The sequence below is a fragment of the Chiloscyllium punctatum genome, chromosome 4 (genome assembly GCF_047496795.1).
Source record: "Chiloscyllium punctatum isolate Juve2018m chromosome 4, sChiPun1.3, whole genome shotgun sequence".
Taxonomy (NCBI): Eukaryota; Metazoa; Chordata; class Chondrichthyes; order Orectolobiformes; family Hemiscylliidae; genus Chiloscyllium; species Chiloscyllium punctatum.
In genome coordinates this window covers 88,851,831-88,870,063 of record NC_092742.1, presented here as the reverse complement: position 1 = coordinate 88,870,063, position 18,233 = coordinate 88,851,831, and the positions used below count along the sequence as shown (strand labels likewise).

The 18,233-nt window shown below is 44.3% G+C and overlaps 1 protein-coding gene across 4 annotated transcripts in view; it reads right to left on the bottom strand.

Moving 5' to 3' along the window:
• The window catches only part of LOC140476514 (transmembrane protein 121), a 134,839-nt gene extending 128,224 nt beyond the window's left edge, over positions 1 to 6,615 (bottom strand). For 2 of the 4 annotated variants that reach the window (XR_011960499.1, XM_072569254.1), the window contains exon 1: positions 5,621 to 6,081. The gene's annotated coding sequence lies outside the window, so the exon portion shown is untranslated. Of the gene's footprint in view, positions 1 to 4,124; positions 4,287 to 5,620; positions 6,082 to 6,577 lie in introns of those variants that run through there. The other 2 variants (XM_072569255.1, XM_072569256.1) reach the window with 2 other exon arrangements.
• Between the last annotated feature and the right edge of the window lie 11,618 nt (positions 6,616 to 18,233).

Below are 18,233 nucleotides of genomic sequence, written 5' to 3'. Positions count from 1 at the left end.
CAATCAGAGGAGTTCCCTCAAAAATGAAGAGCTGTACTTCCATCCTGACAGCTCTATACTGGTGCAGAACTGGCTGAGGAAGGCAAAACAGCTGTATTTTAAATGTAAAGGTGCTGACAGCCACTGTGACATCTCCAAGGTAAGTGTAATGTAATGGTACAGGGAGGGGAGGAAAGGTTTCAGTTGGGTGGGGCGTAGGGTGACCTAAGTAGCATGTGGGGAAGCCGGGGTGGGATGCCAGTTGAGGAGGGAATTGTTTGCCAAGAGGGTAGGGTGCCAGGATCCAAGTGGCAAAGTAGGTGATGCAGTGTTAAGGGTAGGTCTGGCAGAAATTGAATCCATTGGGGTTAGATTAGATTAGATTAGATTAGATTACTTACAGTGTGGAAACAGGCCCTTCGGCCCAACAAGTCCACACCGCCCCGCCGAAGCGCAACCCACCCATACCCCTACATTTACCCCTTACCTAACACTACGGACAATTTAGCATGGCCAATTCACCTGACCTGCACATCTTTGGACTGTGGGAGGAAACCGGAGCACCCGGAGGAAACCCACGCAGACACGGGGAGAATGTGCAAACTCCACACAGTCAGTCGCCTGAGGCGGGAATTGAACCCAGGTCTCTGGCGCTGTGAGGCAGCAGTGCTAACCACTGTGCCACCATGCTGGATCTGGTTGTATGGGGGTGGTTGTGCATCAGGATCCCAAGGGAGCATTGGGTCCCAGGGCTGGTCAGAATCTGGGTACTGTAAAAGTGGTCTGGGGAAGATGTAATTGGAGTGTGTGTGTCTGTGTCTGTGTCTGTGTGTGTCATAAGTACAAGGTCAGTAAGAGTCATACTGCACGGGAAGCAGACATTTCAGTCCAACATGTTCCAAACTAATCTAATCTCACCTACCTGCACTTGGCCCATATTCCACTAAACCTTTCCTATTCATGACCTTATCCAAATGTCTTTTAAACACTAACTATACCCACATCCACCACTTTCTCTGGTGGTTCATTCCACACACAAACCACTCTCTGTGTAAATAACATGGTTGCTCATGCCTTTTTAAACCTTTTCTCCTCTCACCCTAAAATATGCCCCCTAGTTTTAAACCCACCCACCCTCACGAGTAAGTCCTTGTCATTCACCCTATCTATGCTCCTCATGATTTTATAAACCTCTAAGGTTTCACACCTCAACCTGCTATACTCCAGTTAAATAAGAAGTCCCAGCCTTTCCAGTCTATTTTTATACCTCACACCATCCATTCTCGGCAACATCCTGGTAAATCTTTTCTGAACCCTCTGCAGTTTAGTAATATCCTTCATATTACCATGGTAACCAGAACTGCACAAGACCAGGCTTCATCAGCATCCTGTACAACCTCAACATGACGTCCCAACTCCGATACTCAAAGGTCAGTTGAAGTGTTACTCAGGCATTAGACAATATTCTGAACAGTCTCACTTTGCCTGAGTAACTATTTTACTTCATTTCATCAGGACCATCCAAAGTCTCTGATGCAGAATCTTGGAGGGTTTCAGACATAGAGAACGCCCCAGTAGAAAAATCTACCTCCCAGGCAACTTATTTACAGCGTACTATTTCGGGATTCTGCAAAGTCCCTAAAAGGCATCTCCTATCTACAATGGAATAACAACTGTCTAGTTGTTGGAAAATCCAAGCCAATAGTTTGTGACAAAGCATTTGAGTGATTTAAGACAAGACATGTGGTATATGTGGAGCCACACAGTATGGAAACAGACCCTTCGGTCCAACCAGTCCACAATGATCATAATCCCAAACTAAACTCGCCCCACCTGCACACTCCTGGCCCATTCCCCTCCACACTTTTTTTTGTTCATGTAGTTATCTAAACGCCTTTTAAATTTTGCATCTATACCCACACCCACTACTTCCTCTGGAGGTTCATTCCACACATGAACCGCTCCCTGTATAAACAAAATTGTCCCTCATGTCTTTTTTAAATCTTTGTCCTCTCACCTTAAAAATATGTCCCCTGGTCTTTAAATTCCCCCACCCTAGAGAAAAGACACCTGCCATTCACCTTATCATTGCCCCTCATGATTGTATAAACCTCGATAACATCACCCTCAACCCCCTATGCACCATTGAGAAAAGTCCCAGCATATTGCAGCCTCTTCTTATAACTCAAACCCTCCATTCCCGGTAACATCCTGATAAAATGTTTAAAAAACAGTAAAAATCTAAAATGTAACATGCTTGAGAGGAGCAACAGGCTTTGGAAATATCAATCCCAGAATTTTCAACCACTGGGGGACTTCCTTGCCTCATGTCAAGGTTTGTGGCAGACTAACCAATTTCTAGATTAGAGTGGTGCTGGAAAAGAACAGCAGTTCAGGCAGCATCCGAAGAGCAGGAAAATCGACATTTCGGGCAAAAGCCCTTCATCAGAAATAGAGGCAGAGTGCCTGAAGGGTGGAGAGGTAAATTATCTCTCCACCCTGCAGGCACTCTGCCTCTATTCCTGATGAAGGGCTTTTGCCCAAAACATTGATTTTCCTGCTCCTCGGATGCTGCCTGAACTGCTGTTCTTTTCCAGCACCACTCTAATCTAGAATCTGGTTTCCAGCATCTGCAGTCCTTGTTTTTACCTAGCAGACTAACCAATGGCAATTGATTCTATAATACATCAACGACTCCAGTCATGCATACAAAACCTGATTACCAGGATTCTTCATGGTGAACTAGATGTACCTTGGCCTTTTGCCACTGAACAAATAGGATGATTCCAACAATATAAAGCTAATAATCCTACTTTTCCACATGTGTCACTGGGGTCAACGTTAATCTTTGACAGGACCTTATTATTGTACTATTCCAAAAGAATAGCAATCTAAGAACAGGAAAAAAAACAGAAATAGCTTTGCTTTCTTCAGACATGCCAACTCTGCTGCCGCACAAGAAAGGATACAATATTACTGGCTTTCCTTGTAATGAAATTTACTACAACTGTGTTGCAATCTGTTGTACATCTGAAGGACAAGAGACTGCTTACATATAAAATACTCTTCACTCAGAAGATTGGTACACGTTTTAAAGAGTACATTAATACCTTCTCGAAAGAGGGTATCCAACTTTGTAATGATTTCTAATCCACCGGTTTCTACCTCCTTGCATTGTTGATGATGGTGCACTGCTACATTCTGATGGGGTTCCTGAGCTGGCACCGATAGAGGATTGGCATCAGGGTGGATAGAGCAGGGCACTGATGCCATCGCAAACAAAATGAGAAAACCCTACGCCAGGAGTGGCACGGTTGTCCATGTCTCCAGAATTATTGTTCTTGTGCCTGATTTATTCCTGATGAAGATGTTGAACAGTTTCTTCATGTTATGACAACTCCACAGCCAGTGGGACTTGAACCTGGACCTTCTGGCCCACAGTTATGGACGTTACCAGAAGACAGCATAAACTACACCCTTCTCCACAGCCAATCAGCCAACATCCTATTTTGTAAACCTGTACATGACTATCATCCTGAAGGAAGGGAACTCACTGACAGGATCCATGTAAAAACAGGCACCTGTACCATGAACACCCCAGGTCTTACCATCAATACCACTTCTGAAAAATAAATAGCTATTAGAAAAGGGCCAGTTAATTCCAAAAAAAAATTTTGACATCATCCAGAAACACTCCACGCCAGGGTGAACTATCGAACACCGTTTAAATTATATTATTGACTAAGTGCTGGCAGATTTAGGGACTGAATTTTTACTGATAATCTAGCACACACACTCAGGTCACTCAACACTCTCCCAGCCTGTGTATCTCTACTGATGTTAATCCTGCTCTCTGTCAGTAACCCCTCCCAATACACATACAGGCCTAGCTTTGTGGATCCTCAAAGGAATCAGAAGAAATATTGATCTGATTATTTACTGATCAAAGTGCATCACATTCAAGCTCAGCACCAATAAATCTGCACATCTTAAAATCAGCTAGCAGCAAACAGGTTAGCATTTTGTTTTGCAGGTGTGGTTTTGTGTGTGGTGTTGCCTGAGAACTGGTTATGCATGAACATTCAATCCCACAATCATTTGCATATCCTTCAAACTGAATAATATACAGTAATGCATTTACTGACCATGAACCAAAACAGAAAAGCACTGCTGCAGAGGTTATTTTAATTTCCTGGCTGGAGGGTCATCGAAAATTCTTGCTACCACGTTGTGCAGTGGAATGGGCACTTCAGGGTTCAAAGTTCTAGCTGCTCCAGAGATGTGTAATGACATCTCTGAATAGGTTGCTGAAAAGAAAAATCTCAGTCACACTGTGTATAGCGGAGTGTTGCAGAGTGAGCAGTAATGGACTATTTAATAGAAAGCAGCAGGAACATCACACGGAATAGTGTCTGACACACTGCTAACTGCCGTTCCTGTGTACAGTTACCATTCCTCCAACCCTCTGCTCCTGGCATGTTCTCTTTCACCGCCTGTTACACAAGACTTTGTCTTTAGTGATTAACATCTTTGCATCAAATTTATTTGCACTGAATAGATTTTTTTGGGCAGGTTTAAACCATGCTGACCTGCAATACTTAGGCTTGTAAGAATATCTATGCCTCCATTCCCCTACCCCACAAAGCGACCTGGTGCTGCCACCTGCTGTGGATGTTAACCAACCCAACTTTTAGCAAAATAAACCTGAATTGTTTTCCCTAAGATGGAAAGCTTTCAATTGGCATTTGTGAGACTGTGTGTTTCGAAGGCAAGTCAGCATCGGAGCGCTGGGTCTCTGTATTGGCTGAATCCAATCCGAATCTCGCCCTCTGCGGATGGGGGCAATGTCCCATGCGGCCGCTCCGCCCCTTTGTTGCTAGCAGCCCCTCCTGGTCGTGAGCTGGGCTAGCGGCTGCTTAAGAATCAAGTGGCACTTTCTAGCAAGAGGTTGCAAAGGGAAAACTCTTTTTCGCCAGGATCGACGTTCATTCCCCCAGTCTTGGGATAAAAGTGACTAGGAGAGTTTCCCTTTTAAGCCCAGAAACCATCTCTGCTTACCCGCACCACCATGTGTGTCCGGACATCCACAAACCTGATTTACATTGTTAACATCTCCGATAGACCAGAGTTTATATACGTACACAAAAATAAATGAAGCGTGGGTGTAACCTCCAATCATGCCAAAACCGCACAGTGTGATTTGAACATGCGGTTCCATAGGAATGCAACATAAAGCAAAGCCCTGCTCTCACTGTACAAACAGTATAAAGTTCAAAATGTCCCCAAAAACCCAAGCCTCGCTATCTAACGATTGTTCCCCCCCGCCCCCTCCCTATCCATATCACCCAGGAGGTTATGTTCATTGATTCCTACAGACACCAGTACTCAAGTATCTCTGCAAAGGGTCAGAATTCCTCGATTTTTAACTACAATGCAAACCCCAGAGACTGCAATAAGCACCAGTCTGCCTGATAAGAGACAACTGGACGGAATACATTATTTCAGGGGCATATATGCAACCGGTCCAGTCACTGACACATATATATTTTGATTTTTTTTCTTGCATTTGAATACCAGCCCCAGCCTCCGCAGCTATGCAAAGTTAAACCGATTCAAAGGAAGATTGCACGTTCTCTCTTACCCCGATGTTCTGCTTCTAACACTCAGTACATTGGCGTAGCTTCCCAATTCCTCACTGCTCGGGCGATGAGAAGCTGCTGGTAATCTCCCCTTCGCCCGGAGGAAGGAGCCCGCTTCGATAGACCTCTCCCGGGTAGTGAGTAGGACCGTGACATTGAGGAGCCCTGAGGTGGTGTTGCTGTCTCCTCGCCTGGCTCAAATCTCCCACTCTCTCCCTTGCCGGCACACAGCCCTGGGTTCCTGCTGCTGAACGAGGCTTGCAGCTGACTCTGTGCAGTTCAATGTGCATAATTTATCACCAATTTGCTTTTGTGTGAAATACTGCCACACTGTCCATGCACTGCCTGAGATCAGTGTTCTGCCTATGCAACCATCCCTCCTTCCTTTTCTCTCTCTCTCTCTCTCCACCAACACTGAACGCTGTCTCTTGTGCAGTCATTTGTGAGATGAATGGCAGCACAACACTACAGTCACATCTTTCCACCCTGTGATGCCCTCGAGGTCACAGAGAGAGTTTTTTTTAAAAATCAAGCGTTTGTGGGTCCCACCAGGAGAATAGACAGCCCTGCACCCTGACATGAAACAGAGAAGTTGTTTGTATTTTATACTCGTGATTTTATATTTTTTAAAAATAAGCCCAACTTCTTTGTGCGGGCATTGATAGCAATAATGGAGTGGAGTTGTGGAATTTATTATGCTCTCTCTGCTACATTTATTCCAACTTTTGGGAAGTGCGAGATTTCCCTGGGGACGGTTGCAACTTGCTGTTTTGCATAAAATCAATACTTACTCTTCATAAAGGACAGGCTCAAAGGGAGGAGGGTTTAGAAAGGAGAATACAGGCCAGCGAACGTGCCTCTGTCCATTCTTAGTTAAGTTACCCGAGATTTGCCTGGTCAGTCGATTCACAGCGAGTTCATGCTATTATGTACTTGTGAGCTATAGTACAGCAACTCACCCGGAAGTCTTAGCAAGGCAGTCTCAATGACGGCAGTCCTTTGGAATCGAGTTTTAAAAAGACTTGTTTCTGTTGTAATGGCTCTGAAGGGGTTAATGTTCATGTTAAATTGGTTCCACTCATTCGACTGATGTGACACACTGGAGACTGGATGTACTGCTTTAGCTGTCTTAGGGAGCAGATGTATGTGTATCAGCTCCCTAAATCCCTATAATTAATATTTGACCAATAGTAGTTGTATTTGTTGATGTCAGTGCAATACACTTTCTTGTTATCTAAGGACAGTGTCTCTTCTGTACAGTGGTATATCCGTTACTGTAGTCACACTGTAGCCTAAGAATAAGGAGGATTTGAGGCAGTGGAGTACTCAAACAACACATAAACAATTCCACACACACTGAAACAGATGCCAAACACTACAGGGTACTAGCATTGGTCATCTGGGAAAATGCCACCACTTCAACTCCAGGCCAATGGGTTCTGAGGCAGCTGGTAAGTCCAATGCATGATCTGCAAACTTTGCCCCCTGTGCTTGAAGAGTTTGAGTAGATGAGGTGAGAGGAGGATCATTCCACACTTTCACCTCTTCTCAACCAGGTCTCCCGATGTGCTCGGTACCTTCCTAAATGAATCTCTGTTTTTGTTGGTCACAAACCATGAACTCTCAAAGGTCAGTGAGGGATGTTTGACTTCCTCATTAAGGATATTCTTAAAACATGCCTGCTGCCCTGTTGGAGGCTCCCATGATAACCAGGTCCCAAGTAGAGGAATTGTTTCAGGGCTCTGGTGAAGCAATAGGAACAACATGTCCTGCCCAGTAGAGCTTGTTTTGAGTGATTGGCAGCTCAATGTTGGGCGTGTTGGTTTGGGAGACGGATTTGTTGTTGTTCTTCTAAGCAGATTTGAGGAATCTTGAGAAGGCATTGCTAGTGGTACTCCATAGAATCCATACTACAGTGTGGAAAGAGGCCATTCGGCCCATTCAGTGTGCACTGACCCTCCAAACAGCATTCCACCCTAGCCCCATAACCCCACATTTCCATGGCCAACCCACCCTGGACACTATGAGCAACTTAGCATGGACAATCCATCTAACCTGCACATCTTTGGACTGTGGGAGGAAACCAGAGCACCCAGGGATAACGTGCAAACAGTTGCCCGAGGGTGGAATTGAACCTGAGTTCTTTGTGCTGTGATGCAGCAGTGCTACTAACTGAGCCACCATGCCACCCTTCTCCTGTGCTTTGAGTTATCTGCTGTAGATTGTTCCCTGTAGGAGTGTAGGGAATGCTGCTGTATAGTAAACCATGACCTTTGTATTGAGTTTACCTTAGCTGGCTGGAAACTGGGCTGCCATGTTGGAGGTGGTGACTTCTATTGACCATGTCTGCCTTTGCCACAAGGAAAAGATATAAAAACATTTTCCAGGCTCTCATCATTGATACTAATCAGCATTCTGCTAGTCTTGATGAACGAAAACCAGACCACAACTCTGCTTAGCCAATGGGTCGAGACAATTGCTGAGGGTCCTTGCAATGATCTCCCCTGTGACAGACAGCAGACAGGTTCCTCTGAGATACAGCAATCGGATATAACCCTCTATTTGACTAAACTTACGAGTAGAGTGCGTGGAGCTGGTTGGAAGAGAACATTACTTCTCCAGATGTTTTATGAAAGGCCCATTTTCTCATATGTTATAGGACACTAGTGATCCAGATGGGTTTTTAACCAACAGCATCAACAATTACACGCTCACCATTAAATTACATTGTAATTCCAGATTTTGTTGATTTCAAATTTCACCATCAGACATGGTGGGATTCAAACCCATGTTCCCCAGAACATTAGCCTGAAGCTCTGCGTTACTCATCCAGTGACATTACCATCTATTCCCCCAACTCCCTCCTGGTGATGATCCTGGTTTGCATATCATCACAGAGAAGTGGTGATAAATTACTAATGACAGCCAAGTTTGAGAAAAAAAACCTTTGCAGGGGTCAAGAGTCCAAGGCTTTCATAAAATTGAATAATGTAGATTGTGCTATTCCTAGTTTCTTTCTTGGTTTCATTTGCCCCGAAGGCCTTGTTTTCAGTATTAGAGTGTTTTTCTCAACTTCTATCAGATTGGGCTGGTGCTGAGATTGAGTAGGATAAAGGATTGTGGAATGGAATTGAAGGAGTTCAAATCAAAAACAGGATGTTTGTTTGGGATTTCTTCAACATGTTCAGTCCAGTGAGCAGTGACTGCCTCCCTATCCATGTTGAGCTCCCTGCCTTGATTACTGTCCTCAGTTCTTTGGGCTATAGATTGTCTTGACAATGCTGAAGAACTCACGGTTGTCATTAATGTCTGTGAATTGTTGGGATTTCCTCCCTCATTTAATCTATACTCCTGCCTCCTGTCGCCTAAAGAACTGCTGCTTTTCTCTTGAGGTGTGATGAAGTTTCCAGTAATTGAAAGTTTCATGCATGCACTTGATTAGGTCTGCTGGATCTCTCTGTGATTATTTTTGTCAAGCCAAACTGGTAAACAGACAATGGACCCCTTTGCAGGTGCTTGTTGTGGTGTATTTAAGGTGCACACTGGAGGTTGAGAGATTGGAAGTGAGGCACTGATTGAGAAGAACCATCTTGGTGGCCTTCAACACTAATGTTCTTGCAGCTTCACTTTAGTTGTCTTCCTGTTTGGGGGCCTGGCTGATGGTCCATTGGAAAACGTGGTGATCTGTCCAATAGATGGTGTTACCTGTCAAGGTACAACTGATGGTGGTCACCTCTGTAGCCCCTTGCTCAGGTGATGATGTAGTTGACCAGTTTGTGTACCATCACTGTTGCCATAATATCTTGTGACTGTCTTGCTACTGACAAAGTCATGTCCTAGACATTCTATCAAGAGCACATTCTATCAGAGTTAGCCATTCTGCATTGATATGGGGGAGAGGTTGGTAGTTTTAGTTCTCTTTCTCACACAAAGAAGAAGTGAATGAACATAAAGCAACAATGATATCCAATTCTATTTGTTTATTTTCCTCGTTCAATCTTTACTTGAAGCTGCACAATAGTGTAGTTGGATTCCCCAATTTTAAAAAGGCTACAGTTCCACTTCTTAAACACCGTTCTTTCCCTCTGGGTAGGGGTCGTCAACAACGTGTTCATCTGGGAAGTAAAGCTGATGTGGATTTTCAAACTTTTTCTTGTCCAGACTCTCACTGTGCTCTGAGTTACCAATCCCACGTAAATCTTCCAACTGTTCCCATTCCCTTAAGTGGACTTTCAAGTTGCTCCTGGGATGGTGCCAGTCCCTGCCCAAAACTTTGAAAGGATCTTCTACTCTTTCATTTTGTAGATACAAAAGGGTTCGCGAGGAGCTGGTGGAACATTCCCATTCCCTCAGGCTCTCACCAGAACATTCTAGGCCCTTGTAATTAGTTGGACTTGGGTGACTTCAGAATTAAGCAGTGAGGTGAATGTCACAATAGATCCAATTCTTAAGAATGCGTCTTTGATACACTAAAAGGGCGTGGCCACCAAATTCGACCAGATCACGAAAAGACCTGTTCGACTGTCACCTATCCACTGAGTCACCTGGGATAGTTACTTGCACTTGGATCGGTACTTGATGGTTGAACTCTGCTGAGGAGATGTTTCCTTTTTGTGATCCTTTACGTTCTGTAAAATAAAACAGCACAAAATACCTACACTGTCCACAATGTCTATGCAAGCTCCTCCCTCTTGAACATCAGGCTAACCAATTCTGTTGAAAGCTTGGTTCAATTCGCTGCAGTGCTATTAATCACCGATTACTGACGAAAGTAGGCCAACCTGTTGGTTCGAGTCTACTCATCGATCTTTATCCTAGCTCTGCTGCCTATGCTAGGATTAGGTGTCTGTTGGTGTGTGTGTGTGTGTGTGTGTGTGTCATTTTCATTAACAGATTCTATACTGATTTCTTTTTTGATTCACATCAATTAACAGCATCAATTAACATGTGTCTCCAAATTACTCTTGACAACATACGCAAGTGAGGATATGGCAGATTCATGCATGGCTAGAGAGGTGCCACACTTTTCAAATGTGACCTTAAGGAAACGTAGCACTGGGTACAAAATATTCCAAGTTACAAGGTGTTCAGGTAAGAGGGGGAAGTTAAAGTAGATTAAGTAGAGAATTACCATTCTCTATAGAAAAGATGTTCCAGAGGGGTGAAGGATAAAATCTATTTGATTCGAGTTCTGGGACAATTGAGATTCCGTTACGTTCGTGGGGAGGTTTTACACTCCATCAATGAGTGGAATAGATATAACAAAGAACAGTACAACACACCTTTGGCCCACCAAGACTGCGGCAACACATGATGCTTTTTAATACTCACATTGCTTCACACTTCAGAAGGTCACGTCAAAATATGCCCCAATGGGGAAATCCTGCAGACTGTAGGTATCTACTACTTGAAATCCGCAGTAAGATCTCCTTATAGAGGGAGACATTCAGAAAAATCAAAGGTTCCAGAAGATCATTATCCAAAGCCTTTGCAGACCATGGCAATAGGAAGGGAAGTGGTACTAGCTTAGTTTCTCTCGCAAAGAGCTGACACCAATACAAGACCTGAATGGCCTATTTCTGTGTTGTAGCCATTCTATGTTACTATGGAGTTCCTTAGGATGTTTTATTGCAGTAAAGGAGCTATATAAATGCAAGTTGTTATTTTTCTTGCATATCACATGACTTCCTACCAACAACCACTTTTCCTGGTCCAACATGATATGTAGATTGATTGAGATGAAGTAGATGGAGGCTGATGTGGAACACAAAAAGGGTTCTTTAATTTGCAGTAAATTCAATGTAATTCCACATAAAAGAGCCCACTTTTATTTTGTGACGAATACTTTCTGTGTAATAAGTATGAATGAAAACATCACTTTTTGATGCCACTATGATTTTCCCATCAGGTTTCCTTGCAGCCATGTCCTGGGGCTTCATCTTGAATAAAAACAAAACTGGGGCACAGGCCCTAGATACGCCTGGCTCTCTGTGGCAGATATGGAACATTCTTTGTTCAAATCCTAGTCAGGACCCTCCTCACAATTCTTTCTCCGGTACATCAGTGCATCATCGGTGCTGCTTCCCTCTCTCGTTTTGAACTTGAACAATTTATCAATTTCACTTCCAATTTCCACCCCGCTCCCACCTTCACCTAGTCCATCTCCGACATTTCCCTTTCCTTCCTCAACATCTCAGCTTCTATATCTGGGGATAGGCTGGCCACCAATACCAACTACAAACCCACCAACTCCCAGAGTTACCTTCACTAAACATCCTCACATCTTGCTTCCCATGAAGAACTCCATCCCATTCTCCCAGTTGACCCACATCTGTCATATGTGTTCCTGATGATGCCACCTTCAGCTGGACGGCCTTAGAAATGCCCTCCTTTTTCATCAACCAAGGATTCCTCACCACTTTGGTTGAGGGCCTTCAGACGTGTTCAACCCATCTCTTGCATGTCTGTTCTCACCCCTTCCCTCCCCTCCCACAACAGGAATAGGATCCTCTTGGTCCTCACTTATCAGCCCACCAGCATCCAAAGGATTGTGAGCACCAATTGGATGCCACCACCAGACACCTATTTCCCTCCCCTCCCTTGTCAACATTCCACAGGGACTATTCCATTTGTGCCACCCTGGTCCACTCCTTGGCACTTTCCCCTGCCTATTTGCTTCCTCCCTCCTCATTATCTAAGGTCCCAAATGTACCTTCCAGGTGAAGCACCAGTTCATTTAATCTCATCTACTGTATTCGCTGTTCACACTGTGATCTGCGTCACTGTGAGGGTGGCATAGTGGCTCAGCAGTTCGCACTGCTGCCTCACAGAGCCAGGGACATGGGTTTGATTCCAGCCTTGGGCGACTGTCTCTATGGAGATTGCACATTCTCCCCGTGTTTCTGAGAATTTCCTCCGGGTGCTCCGGTTTCCTCCCACAGTCCAAAGGTGTGCAGTTTACGTGAATTGGCCATGCTAAATTGCCCCATAGTGTTCAGGGGTCTGTAAGGTGCATTAGTCATGGGTAAGTGTAAAGTAATGGAGTAGGAGAATGGGTCTGGGTTGGTTACTCTTTGGAGGGTCGGTGTGGACTTGTTGGGCTGAAGGGCCTGTTTCCAAACTGTAGGGAGTCTATGATGATTCTATGCTGCACATTGAGGAGACAAAAGACAGACTGTGCGAGCGCTTTGCAGAACACCTACGATCTGTCTGCAATAATACCCCGAACTTCCAGTTGCCTGCCATTTTGACACACCACCCTGTTCCCTGACGGACATCTCTGTCTCGTGCCTGCTGCAGTGCTTCAGCAAGCCTCATCATAAGCTCAAAGAGACTTGGGGACCCTGCAGCCGCGAGGAATCAACAATATGTTCAATAACCTTAGAGCCCGATTCTAAACTGCTGTATTTTTAACCCACCCAGGGCTGCTTTTAGTATGGTCACGCATCCTCCAGTACTGCTAGGCCCATTATCACATTACCTGGGTTGCTTTTAGTACAGCACGCCTGTTTTCTCCATGAGGGAAATAGACAAGGTCATTTCCCCAGGGTGGGGGAATCCAAAACTAGAGGGCATGGATTTGAGGTGAGAGGGGAAAAGTTTAAAAGAGACCTAAGGGGCAACTTTTTCAACAGAAGGTGGTGTGTGTATGGAATGAGCTGCCAGAGGAAGTGGTGGAGGCTGGTACAATTACAACATTGAAAAGGCATCTGGAAGGGTACATGAATTGGAAGGGTCTAGAGAGATATGGGCCAAATGCTGGCAAATGGGACTAGATATCTGGGCAGCATGGACGAGTTGGACTGAAGGGTCTGTTTCCGTGCTGTATATCGCTATGAATTTACTCTTAGTTCTTGTTATCACTTATTCAGCTTTTCCTTCAGTATCAGCCCGCAATACATAATCTCCCTTGTTTACTTACCCCTTCCATATCTTTCTTTCTCTGAGTTCCATCTCCCCCTATCCACCTCCCCACTCCACAAAGTCTTGAGCATAAACACTACCTTTTCCTAGCTGCTGTCAGTTCTGATGAAGAGTCATAGGACTTTCTTCCCACAGATGCACACCAGCAACCTCTGTTTTTTTGCTTCATCTTTAATGTACAGAGTCTTCCCAACTAATCCTGGGTCATTGGTGCTCCTCTGACAGAGCACTCCTTTCTGAGCTGACACTGCAGGTTCAGGGAATGCATCAGAAATCCAGGCAACGTTGTTTACCAACCATACGCACTGCAGGATCCCAACAGGTCAAGCTCCCCTCTCAACGTCAAGCAGTTGTTCCTCTAGTTGATGGAATCAACAACAACCTACCTGCATTTGTGTAGCCTTCTGACAAAGCAAACCACCTGGAGGCTCTTCTTGGGTATCAATGAGAAACTGATGCTGATCTGCGTAAAGAAAGGTGTGCCTTCATCCAGCACCTTTCTGAATGTTCTGATACTCCACAGCTAATCAATACATTCCAAAGCACAGTCATTGCTATAGTGTTGGAAATATAGCAGTCAACTTGCATGCAGCAAACTCTTGTACTTACACACATTGAAAAACAATCAGATGTTAGTTGAGAGCTAAGTTTTCATGGGGGAGTCAAACAACACCTATGTTCTTCTTTGAAAGAGTATCTCAGGATATTTCATATCCTCTTGAGAGGCCTAGCATTCCACATCCTTTCTAAAATACAGCCCTTCAGAGAAAGCAGTGCTCCCTCTCCTCTCGTCAGTGCAGATAAAAGGATGGAGGAGATCTGAGGATCGAGCATTCGGGGTCAAAGAGATCGTTTGTACAGAACAACATAAATAGGCAAGTTGTGGTAAGCTAGAGAGAATTAGAAATGGAATTTGAGCTTGGAGCCAAGGCAGCTGAACCCTCAACCAGCAATGATTGTGTTAAGGGATTCCTGAGAGGGCAGACTTGGAGGAGTGGGAAGATGTGGGAGGCTGAATAAAGCTACAGAGCAGGAGGGCACAGAGATCTGTGAAGACTGAGGTGAGAATGTTGACATTGTGAGACATTACTCAGCAGAGAGCTGGTTTAAGAACACTCATGAATATAGGCAGCAGCTCTTTGGATAAACTGTACCGGTTATGGAGGGTGGCAGATCGGAGACTGACCACGACAGCACGGAATTGGCAAGTCTGGTAGTAATACATGGTTCCAGAGGTAGGCAGTAAATTTCTAAGTGACTCTTTAGGCACACTTACCAGCCTCTTCTGAAAGATTTTTCTCCCTGCTCAGTAGGTAGATTAGATTAGATTACAGTGTGGAAACAGGCCCTTCGGCCCAACAAGTCCACATCCACCCGCTGAAGCGCAACCCACCCATACCCCCTAACCTAACACTACGGGAAATTTAGTATGGCCAATTCACCTGACCTGCACATCTTTGGACTGTGGGAGGAAACCGGAACACCCGGAGGAAACCCACGCAGACATGGGGAGAATGTGCAAACTCCACACAATCAGTCGCCTGAGGCGGGAATTGAACCCGGGTCTCTGGCGCTGTGAGGCAGCAGTTCTAACCACTGTGCCACCGTGCCGTCCACAAAGTGGTAGCAGTTCTCATTTTACACTGTAATTCACGTTGAGCCCTTTTGCTTTGTATTCAGTGGCTCTGATCCACGGAGCCAGGCAGGCAGCTGGGAGAAAAAACTCTTTGTCTGATCCAGTTTTTTCCAAAGGGCATTAATAATTTTGTAACGGGATCTTTTGTTACATGATGCATTCAGTATTCATATTCAAGATCAACTTTGGTAGGAAATCAAGGATATGAAAAGAGGTTCCAGCAGGTAACTGGCCACTCACAAGACACCATGTGGTTATAACTCTGATTGGACTTTCTGCCATTTTGCAACAGAAGGGGAGAGAGAGAAAGAGAGAGAGAGAGAGAGACAGAGAAACTCAGATACTGCACCAACAGACATCCACTGAGACAGACACACACACTTAGATAGAAAAACACACACATATAGAAAAATAAACAACATTGACAGACACAGATAGAAAAACATACACAACATTGACCGATACACACAGATGGGAAACACACACACATTTACAGATACTTACACATAGATAGAAACACACACGCACATTTTCAGACACACTCATGGAAAAACACACACACAACATTGACATAAACATACAGATAGAAAAGCATACACACTACATTTACAGACATACATACACCAATAGAAAAACATGCACACAGCATTTACAGACACATACACATATAGATAGAAAACACACACATTGACAGACATACACACACACAACATTGACAGACATGCACTGAGATAGATACACACATAGATAAATACATATGATCACAACATTGACAAGCACACACACACACACAGACATACACTGAAACAGACATACCCACAGGCATACTCTGAGACAGATAAACACACAGATCAACAAACACTCATTACCTCCAATATTGACTGAGTTGGAAAACATGCAAACACACGGATGCAAAAAGAGACAAACTGGCTGGAATTTTGTCAACTCGGCTTTTGCTGAAATGATGAGAGCATTTTCAGGTCAGGAACTTGATTGTTCAATTTTGATGGGTTTCTCCGTGAATTGGCTGCAGCAGGAGGCCATTCAGCCCACCGTGCCTTCATCTTTTTTAACCAAACCATGGCATCAATATCTCACCTGGCTGTTTAACCAACCAGGGAGGGCAGGTTAAAATGAAGGATGTCTATTCCAGTCAGACTTAGCAGCACTAAGTGAGCCACTGAACTTGGATGTGGGGGGAGGAAGCAGGTGCAGAACAGAAAGAAGACGTACACGGGAGGATTACATTCTAGTTTTAAGCTCAAACCCATCTCTAGAGGTCATGTTGCATGCATTGAAGATGGAGAAGTCCTGTTCCCTGAGGATGGGAGGAGGAGGACATCAACCAACATTACCAAGTAGATGTGACTGCAAGTTGTAGTAGAAATGGTAAGCAGCTGGCATTTGGTACCCAGGACCGACACCTAGTGGTGAGAGAGGTGTAATAGCCGGATAAGATCTGTCAAGGTCAGTGTACTACAAGTTGCCACTCTCTCATCTCACTAGCTTTCTTCTACATTGCTTTTTCTCCTGCTTCCTCACCCAAACCTCTTCCTCACCAGACAACACTTGCACTCATCATCAGGCTATTGCCTTCGTTCCTCTTCTCACAGTCTGTCTCGAAAAATGAGTCATGTTCAACCTCCACTTTTAAGATTTCTCACTCTCTACCATTTCTCATTGCAGGTGAATAGAGTTAAAATGTAAAGGAAAGACTGAGAGCCATGGAACTGACTTGCAGCCGTTGCCACTGAGCACCATAATGGACGGTGCCCTTCAGATTGGCATGGTGTTACTAGTACTGGTGCTTGGCGATGGATGGGTATAGTCCAGAAACAAACATAGTGTCAGATCATAGCCTGAACCCTACAGTTTACTTCTTGACTCTCTCTCATGCTGAATTGATGTCACCGATACATGAGAAGTTGTAATCTGCACTGCACTAACTTGGAAACGTATTTCACCAATTTGTGCCACCATATAATGTCTTTCTTCTCCCTCGGGCACATTGCAGGTCTTAGTGGAAGAGAAGAGAGAGAAGCACAAGGAGCCTTCAGAGAATGTGACTGAAAAGGTTAATACTAAGCTGTGCCCGCAAGCATTGCCCACTATGTGGATGCTGTATGGACTTACCAGGGAGAACAACTTAGGACCTTGAGGGAGTGTGGTCCTCGCCATAATTATAACAGTACGCTAACAATCCTACTGTAAAGAACAATTCTAAAGGGAAAACCTGTCATTTGTGGTTAACTGAAGAAACTAGGGGACACATCAAACTTAAGGAGAGTGTTTACAATGGTGTAAAGATGTGTAGCAACTCAGATGATTGCTGAGATCATAAAGAATGACAGAGAATGATGAGAAGGTTAATCAGGAGGAACAGGTTAGAGTATGGGAGGAACAAAAATAGAAGTCAGAACTCAGGTCACTGGACCTGAAACATTAACTCTGATTTCTCTTCACAGATGCTGCCAGACCTGCTGAGCTTTTCCAGCAACTTCTGTTCTTGTTCCTGATTTACAGCATCTGCAGTTCTTTTGTTTTGTTTTATGGCATGTTCGAGGAAGCTGGCGAGGAATATCGGAATGGATAGCAAGAAATTCTAAAGGTATTTAAAAAGTCAAATTGTAAGTATTTAGTGTTGGGTTCTCCAAAGAGTGAGGATGGGGAGTTAAGAGTGGATAATTGGGAAATGGTGGATGAAAGTCACAAAAACTTTGCTTTTGCCTTCAGTACAGAGGATACAGAAACATTCCAGTAATAGCTGTAAATCAGAAAGTGGAAATAAGAGGAAATGACAATAATGATAGAAGTCAAACTGATGGTGCTGTAGCTGTCATGTCTCTGGGTCCCAATGGATTTCATCCTGGGATCTTAAGACTGCTGGTGAGTGCGCTGGTAGATGTGTTTGTGTTAATTAAAATTTCTGGAAAGATTACATTTCACTGCAAAATAGCAAGCAGGAAGGCAGAAAACTGGAAACGATGAGCCAGTTGATTTAATCCCTGTTGCGTGGAAGACGGTAGAATCAGTCATTGAAGAGATTATGGTTGCTC